Raw genomic sequence first — 8,298 nt, 5'->3', positions numbered from 1 at the left:
TACGGTTCAGTTATCAAAAATAGCTCCAATCCAAAGGAATCTGCTAGTCACAAATAGTTTTTTTTTATTTGTGAATTAAAAAAACAACAACACAATATTTAAAATAAGTGAAAAGAAAACTGTCCAAACAACAGAGACGTGGATTACCAGCAGCAAAAGTTGTTTAAAATGAGTAAAACTGTGTAAATACCAGCAGGGAGTTGGACTCGGAGTCTGACGGCTGCTGGGGGGAAGGATCTGCGGTAACGCTCCTTTGTGCACCCAGGATGCAGCAGTCTGTCTCTGCTTTGCCCCACTTGTCTGGTTTCTCTGCAACATTCCTGCTATGTTTCTTTAATAGAATATTCTGGATTACTCCCCCCCCCCATCCCCCCACTCTCTAATGGCTGTTCCAGTACAAAAAACTGGTGAATCCAATTCCTCTCTCCCCAATTTTGTTCTCTCTCAAACATTACTTCTTAGAGACGTTAAAGCCGTGACGTCCCCTTTAACGCAAAACGTCTAAGAAACCTTCTCAGAGTTGCACCTCGGACAGCAGATGATACAGTGAATGTTCAGTTTCTTACTCAGATATCTCCCCAGCTGAAGCAGAGGTCTGCTGAATTGGTGCCGCCATCTTCCGCTTCAGCTCGTTGTCTTTCTTTTTTTTTTCTAAATTAAATTATTAGGAAGTAGACCGTAGTGTGATTTAATTAAATTCCTTAATTATGTTGATTAGTAGATCTGGATGGTTTAATCAATGAAGTGATAGTAAATAAATCTTAATTCAACAGGAAGGGAAACAATTTATCCCTCAGAGAGAGATTTTGATACATTTATTAGGACACTGATTTATTATGCACATTAAAAGAGTTTAATGTAGCTGCTATACTCTTTTTAAATGTGTTTTTTTTAAATATAGTATATTAAATAAAGCTTCAAGTTTCCCCACAACCAGGTTGTGTGCATCGTCAGTGTTCCTCCTTTTTTTTTCTGGTCTTAATTCCATTAGGATACAATGCGCACATTAAACAATATCTCTAACTGAGGCTTGGAAATTATTCAAATGTAACCTTCACCAAAAGTGCTCAGATGATAAACCTGCGCACCGGGAGACACTCATTAGGCGGTGGCAGGCTGCCTGCGCGGAGGGCTCCGCTTTGGAGCCGCTTGCCCCGAACATGACCGCGTTGCGCGTCGGGCTAATTAACTTTTCACAATTACAGATGGTCCTGCATTTAAATTCTAGCCCTGGATGATCGGCATTCTCTCTGATTAACTCTGGAGGCCGCCTCCTTTGGTTGAAAAAAGAAAGAAAAGAAATCCTAATTTGGGGGGTTTCGTCTCGCCTCTTCCCTCCCGTTTTTTTTATTTTATTCCTTAAAAATAAGTCTTTTTCATCAGAGGCACACGGTGGGAGCAGCTGTTGCACAGGTGAAGGTCTTTCTCTTTTTCTCCTTTGTGTTTGAGTTTGTAGGAGGTGAAATGATAAATTCCACAAATTTCTAGCTTCTCTTTGTGAGTTAAAACTTGATTCCTGCTGCGGTTTATTTCAGATGGAGGGCCTTGCAGTGTTCGGGAGCCACATGTTCTGTGGCATTGCAAACACAAAGTTCGCAAATTTAAAGTGAAATAAACGGATTTAGGTGTGGACTGAGGCACTTTTAGCACATGGATATGCTTTGAACACTGTGGCTCTGGCTGTCTACAGTCATAGTCACACTGGAAGGTGAACATCCACCCGAGTCGAAGTCTTTTGCAGCCTCCCACAAGTTTTCCTTCAGATTTCACATTATCTGTGTTTCCATCAGCATTTTTTATATGCATTTTGAAGGATCACATTAGAAAATGTTGATGGAAACAACAAAATGCAAACTAACTTCCTGAATTTTGCTAAGTTTTTACACTCGCTTGAGGCAGATTTTGGTTTTTCTGAAAAAGAGTCAAAGCAGCAAAATGTAACTTTTGTAAAATAAATGTTTTTACGTGTTTGATGAATCTGTCACTACGTTGTATGGTATGAAACAGATAATCTGTAGAAAGTTTGACCGTTCTCTGAGCACTAACTAGAAACAATCAATCATCCTCTATGTGGCGCTGTTTCCACCCCTTTCTGTATGAAATGCTGAAGCTAGCAGAGCCTGTTGAGAATGCTAAGGCTGTTTTAGCCACCAACAATGGTAAGTTGTTTGTCCTCCACCTCCTCATTGTGCTGGCTGCACATTTAGCAGCCAGTACATGAGAATGATTGACAGCGCCAAGACCCTACTTCTGTCAACACACACTGACAACATGGTGACAGTTTTAACAAATATCATCATCATCTTAATGTGCACATTAATGCACTAAATGGGAGATGGAAACATATCCACTGAATAAATCCTGATGTGGATCTGTGCCTTACCAGAGGTACGAAATTCTGAAAAACTTATTTGTGGATTGATTTTTGGAGTGATGGTGAAATTCCCTCTCCTGAGCTGTGGTTTTCTGCTGCTCCTCCAAAGGTAACATAAAATTCTAACAACAATCAATTTTTTCCTTCTTTTTTTGAAAAAAAAAAAAAAAGCTTCTTTTTTAATATGACAAAAAAGGAAGCTTTTTTTTGTCATAAAAGCTTGTCAAAAGTATGAATACTTTTGCCATGCAGTCTAAATCAGATTTAAGCCTTCAGCTTACATGTTAAGGTTATTACAAGCAGTTTGTTATTAAATAACATCAACTGAGGGTCCTGACAATGATGATGATATGACAAGGTTGATTGTTTGAGTTTGTCAGTGTGTGTGTGTGTGTGTGTGTACAGTGGCCCACAGTGTGCATGGCGGCTCCCTGACAGCGACTTCTCAGTGACTGGCTCCGTATCCGTCCTAATCCAATCCCATGGGATTTCCAGCCATTGAATTTTCCCCCCAGCAAGCGGACCGGCAGCTTCAGCGGGATCTGCGCTTCCCAAATCTCCACCAAACCTCGCCTTATCCGCCGAGGGATTACACAGCTCAGCTCCCAGGGCAGCCGCAAGAGCAGAGGTGTAGTGTACTTCCAGAGGAGTGGAAGTGGGAGTGGAAGTGAGACGGGAGGGAGGGGAAGTGAGACGGGAGGGAGGGGAAGTGCTGCTGCTGCTGTAAGTGCAGAAATGTTCAGACCTTCAACCGCGAGAGTCAGAACGATTACTGGGGCTTTATGCGACAGACCAAGCTCAAGGTGGTGTGTAATTGCAATTTAATGCTACATTTAGTAGGAAGTAAAATCTCAAAAGTGTGGCCTGCATTTGTCTTTAATCCTTGTTTTATTGGATAAAAATATTTTGTGCAACAATCCCCACAGAAAAAAATTAGTGCGTTATGTCACGCTAATGCACAATTGTGATTTTATTGTCAATTTTTTTGCAAAAAATGGTTAAAATCGTTGGACTTAAGTGACTGCTGCTAGGTACCACCTGCAGGTGGCAGTATTTCTGACTTCTACTACACTGGGATCAACGTGATCCGTTACAAAAATGGAGCTGCTTAAAGGGGCAGTATCGTATAAAATCGACCTTTTTGAGCTTTACATCATGTTATTATGTTATTTCCTCATCAAAAACATATCTGGAATGTTGCCTTGATTTTTTTTCCTTGCATGTTTAAGAAATCCTATAATCTACTATGGCAACCATTCAGGAGTGCCTAAACATTTGCTCTCACCAAGTACTGCTTTTTCCACTCTGCTGTTCCTCCTCGGAGTTGGAGTCTCCAAGCCAAGCTTCCGCTTCACAGAGAAACCCTCCCCCACTCAGCTCCTTCAGACTAGCCAGCAGCAAGTAGCAAACACCAGCTGAAACTGTGCGTTTGCTGAGCTCATTATACGAGCTAAGAAGTAGCTCATACAATGGTAAAAATGTTGTTAAAGGGATAATAGTGGAGCGATGCTGTGATGACTTCCTGAAGATGGAGTGTTGGAAAGAGCAGAAGTTTCTTAAAGAGACAGAAGTCCAATTTTAAGCCAGTAATTACCTTCATGTCATCTTTACTTGAGGTATCATATAGTTACTGGACTGTGCTATAAAAAGCCACTCATGCCTGGAAAATACACAATGCTGTCCCTTTAAGATTGTGGTAGAGTCTCCCTTCCACCTGGACAATGACCTTAAACATGGTGCAATTATTCCTCAAAGAGGCTGAAAACAAATTCATGCTGCACTTTTCAGATTTTTATTTGAAAATAAAACCTCACCATATATCATTTTCCTCACTCTTCACAGTTATGAACTACTTTTGTGTCAGCCGGTCACATAAAATCCCTCTAAAAGCATTGATGTTTACGGTTTCCAACGTTTAAAGGGTGCGAAAACTTTCCCGCGGCGCCGTAAAGTCTCAGCGAAGCTGCGCCACGGGACTACGCCGCCATTTTTCATACTTTTATTATTTGTCACAGAGTATCAGGATGCAGGATTTTTACAACTGCTTCGTAAGGACCTAGTGGAAAACACACACACACATACCGATACACACGCTTAAACCTGACCGTCTTTACCTCTACAGCTTCAGTATTACATAACTCTGCTGCAAGGTGCCTGTCAATCACTTTAAAAAAAAGAGAAAAAAAATGTCATTATGCACACAGTGTGGGCAAGCCAAGTGGGATTGGTGGCTTCTTTTGTCAACTCCCAGGTTCTGAGGTCACTTTTTGGCGTCTCTACCTGAAGTCGTGACAGACCGTGGGAAGAACTCGGACAGGACGGCTGAGTTGTAAAACCTTCCACCGTCCCGTCGCTGGCCACGGCTGTTTTGCTGTTTTTTCTTCTTCTTCGTCTCTTTTTTTTTTTGTGCTCTTTGCTTCCCTAATTTCTCCTCTCCGTCTTGCCTCTGTCTCGCTCTCCCTCCCTCTTTTGCAGTCTGCTCAGATCCCCGCGGTATGAGCACATTTCTCATTCCCTCTCCTCTTTCTCCCTCGCCCCGGCTCCCTCAAGATTGCTGCTTTATTAAACAGACTCTCCCTATCTTTCATTTGCCACTCTCCCCACTGTGATACCCACTGTAAATCTCTCCACATATATATATATATATAGTCTCCACTCAAACATATACATAGAGCTGTCTTTGCATATGTTAACACACTTCTCTGCAGACGTGTGTGTGTGTGTGTGTGTATGTACTTTTAGCCACTGTACTCGTTCTAGTGCAGAATATGGTATATCTCATCTCCTTTGTTTGCCTGCACCCAGTGCCTCCCCCCACACCCCACCATCCTCTCCCCAGTGATCCCTCCATCCCTCTCTCTGACCCAGGGCAGCTATATTTAGCGGCAGGTTAACTGCTCCTGTCAAAGGTCTGATTTGTATTCTCTGCATGTAAGTCTGACTTGGGCCTCGCAGCAACACAAACAAAAGGCCCCGGTTTGAATATGCACTGAGCCCAGTGGCTTAGCAATCAAAGCCCCCTCTCTCTGCCCCTCTGCCAGTGGCGCCACCTGCTAGGGAAAAGGGAGTTTGGGGGGATGGGGGGGAGGTTTGGTTGCACCGCAGCGATGGGTTTGTGGGTGGGGGTCAGAGACGGAAAGCCAGGCTCAGTTGGCTCCAAATACACACATTCATGCAATGGGCTGCACCTGTAGCAGCCAACCTGTGCTCCACCATTCACATATCGATCAGTTCCCTAATATACTTTCAAATGACAGAGGTGGAGATTTTGTGCTTGGGATTCAAAATATATCTAAAATGAATATAAATATGAAGTTGTACGTCATATTTAAAGTGAAAAGATACCCGGGATCTGATTGCGCTAACAAACAGAAACCTAAAATGACTCTCAGTGAAGGATTAATCAATACACTTAAATTTAAAAAGGGGAAGTTCATACGACTCGGAAATTTACAATAAGATTTCCCAGGAACTCTGAAGGAAAGGTTTCTTGACAGAATTTTCCTTATACCAGATTTTAAAAGGGCAGTATTAAATAAAATCGACTTTTTTTAGCTTTACATCAAGGTATAATGTTCTTCCCTCATCAAAAACATACCTGGAGCCTTGCCTTGATTCTTTCATGCATGTTTGAGAAACCCTTTCATTTCTACGGCAACCATTCAGTTGTGCAAAACGCCTGGATGGATCTAGCCCTCTCTTCGACGACATAGCTCCTCCTCGGAGCTGCAGTTTCCAAGATTCCAAAATTCTGCCTCGCAGAGCGCCCCTCCCCTGCCACGCCCCGACTCAGCTCCTTCAGACTAGCCAGCAGCAATTAGCAAACACCAGGTGGAACTGGGCATCTTCTGAGCTCATTAAAGGAGCTGCTTCTCAGTGAAAAGCTGGTAAAAACGTTGTTAAAGGGTTAATAGAGGAGCCATGTAGGGATTACTACTTGAAGGCGGAGTTTCAGAAAGAGCAGGAGTTTCTTAAAGAGACAAAGGCCCAATTTCAAGATGTTGGATTATGAAGTCAACAACAACAACTTGAGGTAACACAGTTACTTGATTGTGCTATAAAATGATAAAATATGGCTGGAAAACACATAATACTAAGTGTAATAAAGTGTTCTCTATTATGTGTTCAAATGAGAAAGGTGGGTGCTTTTTTTGTACTGCTTCTTCTCCAAAGTTTCATCAACTAGAGACATCCAGTTGTTGATCATGACTCATGTGATGTGAAAATAGTGTTTCCAATTCTGTCTTGCAAAATACATTAATTTAAATATGGCCGAAGTAACCACATCGTCCTACGGCGAAAACCTTTTATCAAACAATGTGAGTTCAGAATTGAAGTGTTTCCATTAAGCAAATTGAATTCTAATTTGCACAATTTTACGGTCAATGGAAATGCAGCCAATAATCAATTTCCAAAGTTAGCACCAATCACTGAATATCCGAATTAGCAAAATAAGATTTTTCATGTGAGAAGAACGTATTGACACACAATACATGTTCAGACTGAGAGTTTCCACTGACTGACCCGGTGTCCCTTTTAGGCTGCTTGGGCTGAAACGGAGAAAAGACATTTAAAGTAGTTCACATCTGATTAAGCCTGGTGTTGCTACACATGAGATAGGCTGAATATCTAAGCAAAATCACAGGAATATAACAAGGCTGTATCTTCTCTCTCTTTTACAGCCATACTATGGGCTGGCAGGAAGCAGGATCAGGATAGGAAAATGGAGAAGAAGCATCAGAATAGAAATCTGCCCCAGGCCTTAAGTGACACGGGAGATTAAATCAAAGACAACATACATTACACCCTGCTGTAGATGCTGAGACACATGGGGAGCTCTCGGAGTTGAGTTTGTAGAGAGGTGCGATACTCCCCTGCTGCTTGTTCCTGCACTGCTGATGCTTGGCCTCATCTGGAACGGCAGCAGGCAGCGGGTGAGAGGTACGTTCAGTCTGACCGGAAGCTCTGAGCACAACTTGTCCCACACACTGAAGCAGCCGAAGCTAAGGTATGCTCATCCTAATCAGTGTTACCCCAACTGACGCTCAGGACTTTCCATTCTCACATGGGACATTAAAATTGTAAATGAGGAAAACGCAATTAAAATTACTTCTGATTATAGGTCAGGGTTTCTTTGGCCACTGACAAAATAATATATATATATTTTTTGCTTTTTTTACTGGAATGTATTGTCTCCATTTCCAGAGGCGAAGACTGCTACCTTAGTAACCGTAGTAACCGAGTCTGTGGAGCTGCTGGTTACTTCTATTCTCGGTGCTGACATGTAAATCCAACACATTTCACATTTTCATCAAGTAGTACGTTGTTAACGGGTCATGATGCTTCCTTGTATGCACGTAACACCAGGCTGTCATTCCTAGATATCGTCTGTTAAACTGCTCAGCTTGAAGCTTTGTTGAAAACACAAACTTTAAGGAACTTGTTTCTAAAATTTAGGACTGAATGCATGCAAACAGAGGCAGCAGTGGGTTTTTATACGGGTCACATGGCTCACTGCCAGGGCAACAGTCCATCAGGGGGCAGCAGGACCGCTCATACATGGAGGATGCTGACTTTGAAGTTTATATCTGGGGTCTTTTAACCACAAAATGGAAGAGTTATACCAAAAACTCTGGACTAGATTTGATCTTTTTCAAATCTGCAATACCTTTTCCCCATTTTGTGAAAACATGAGTTTGTTTGTTTGTTTTTTGGAGGGGGGTGAGGGGGGATGAAAACCCAGACAGGGTTAGCTAAGTGCAAACTCCAAACACTAAGGTAAAAAAAAATACAACTAAGTAACACAACTGTAAAATAATAAATTGAAGTGGAAGAAACATTTTACAGAATCAGTTTTTTTTGGAGTTATAATAAAGTTGATAAAAAAAAAGTTGTTTTTTTTAAATTTTTTTGCTAACCTTTTT

Source organism: Poecilia formosa, unplaced genomic scaffold (genome assembly GCF_000485575.1).
Source record: "Poecilia formosa unplaced genomic scaffold, Poecilia_formosa-5.1.2 Scaffold409, whole genome shotgun sequence".
In the NCBI taxonomy this organism is placed as follows: domain Eukaryota; kingdom Metazoa; phylum Chordata; class Actinopteri; order Cyprinodontiformes; family Poeciliidae; genus Poecilia; species Poecilia formosa.
This window is presented reverse-complemented; position numbering follows the sequence as displayed.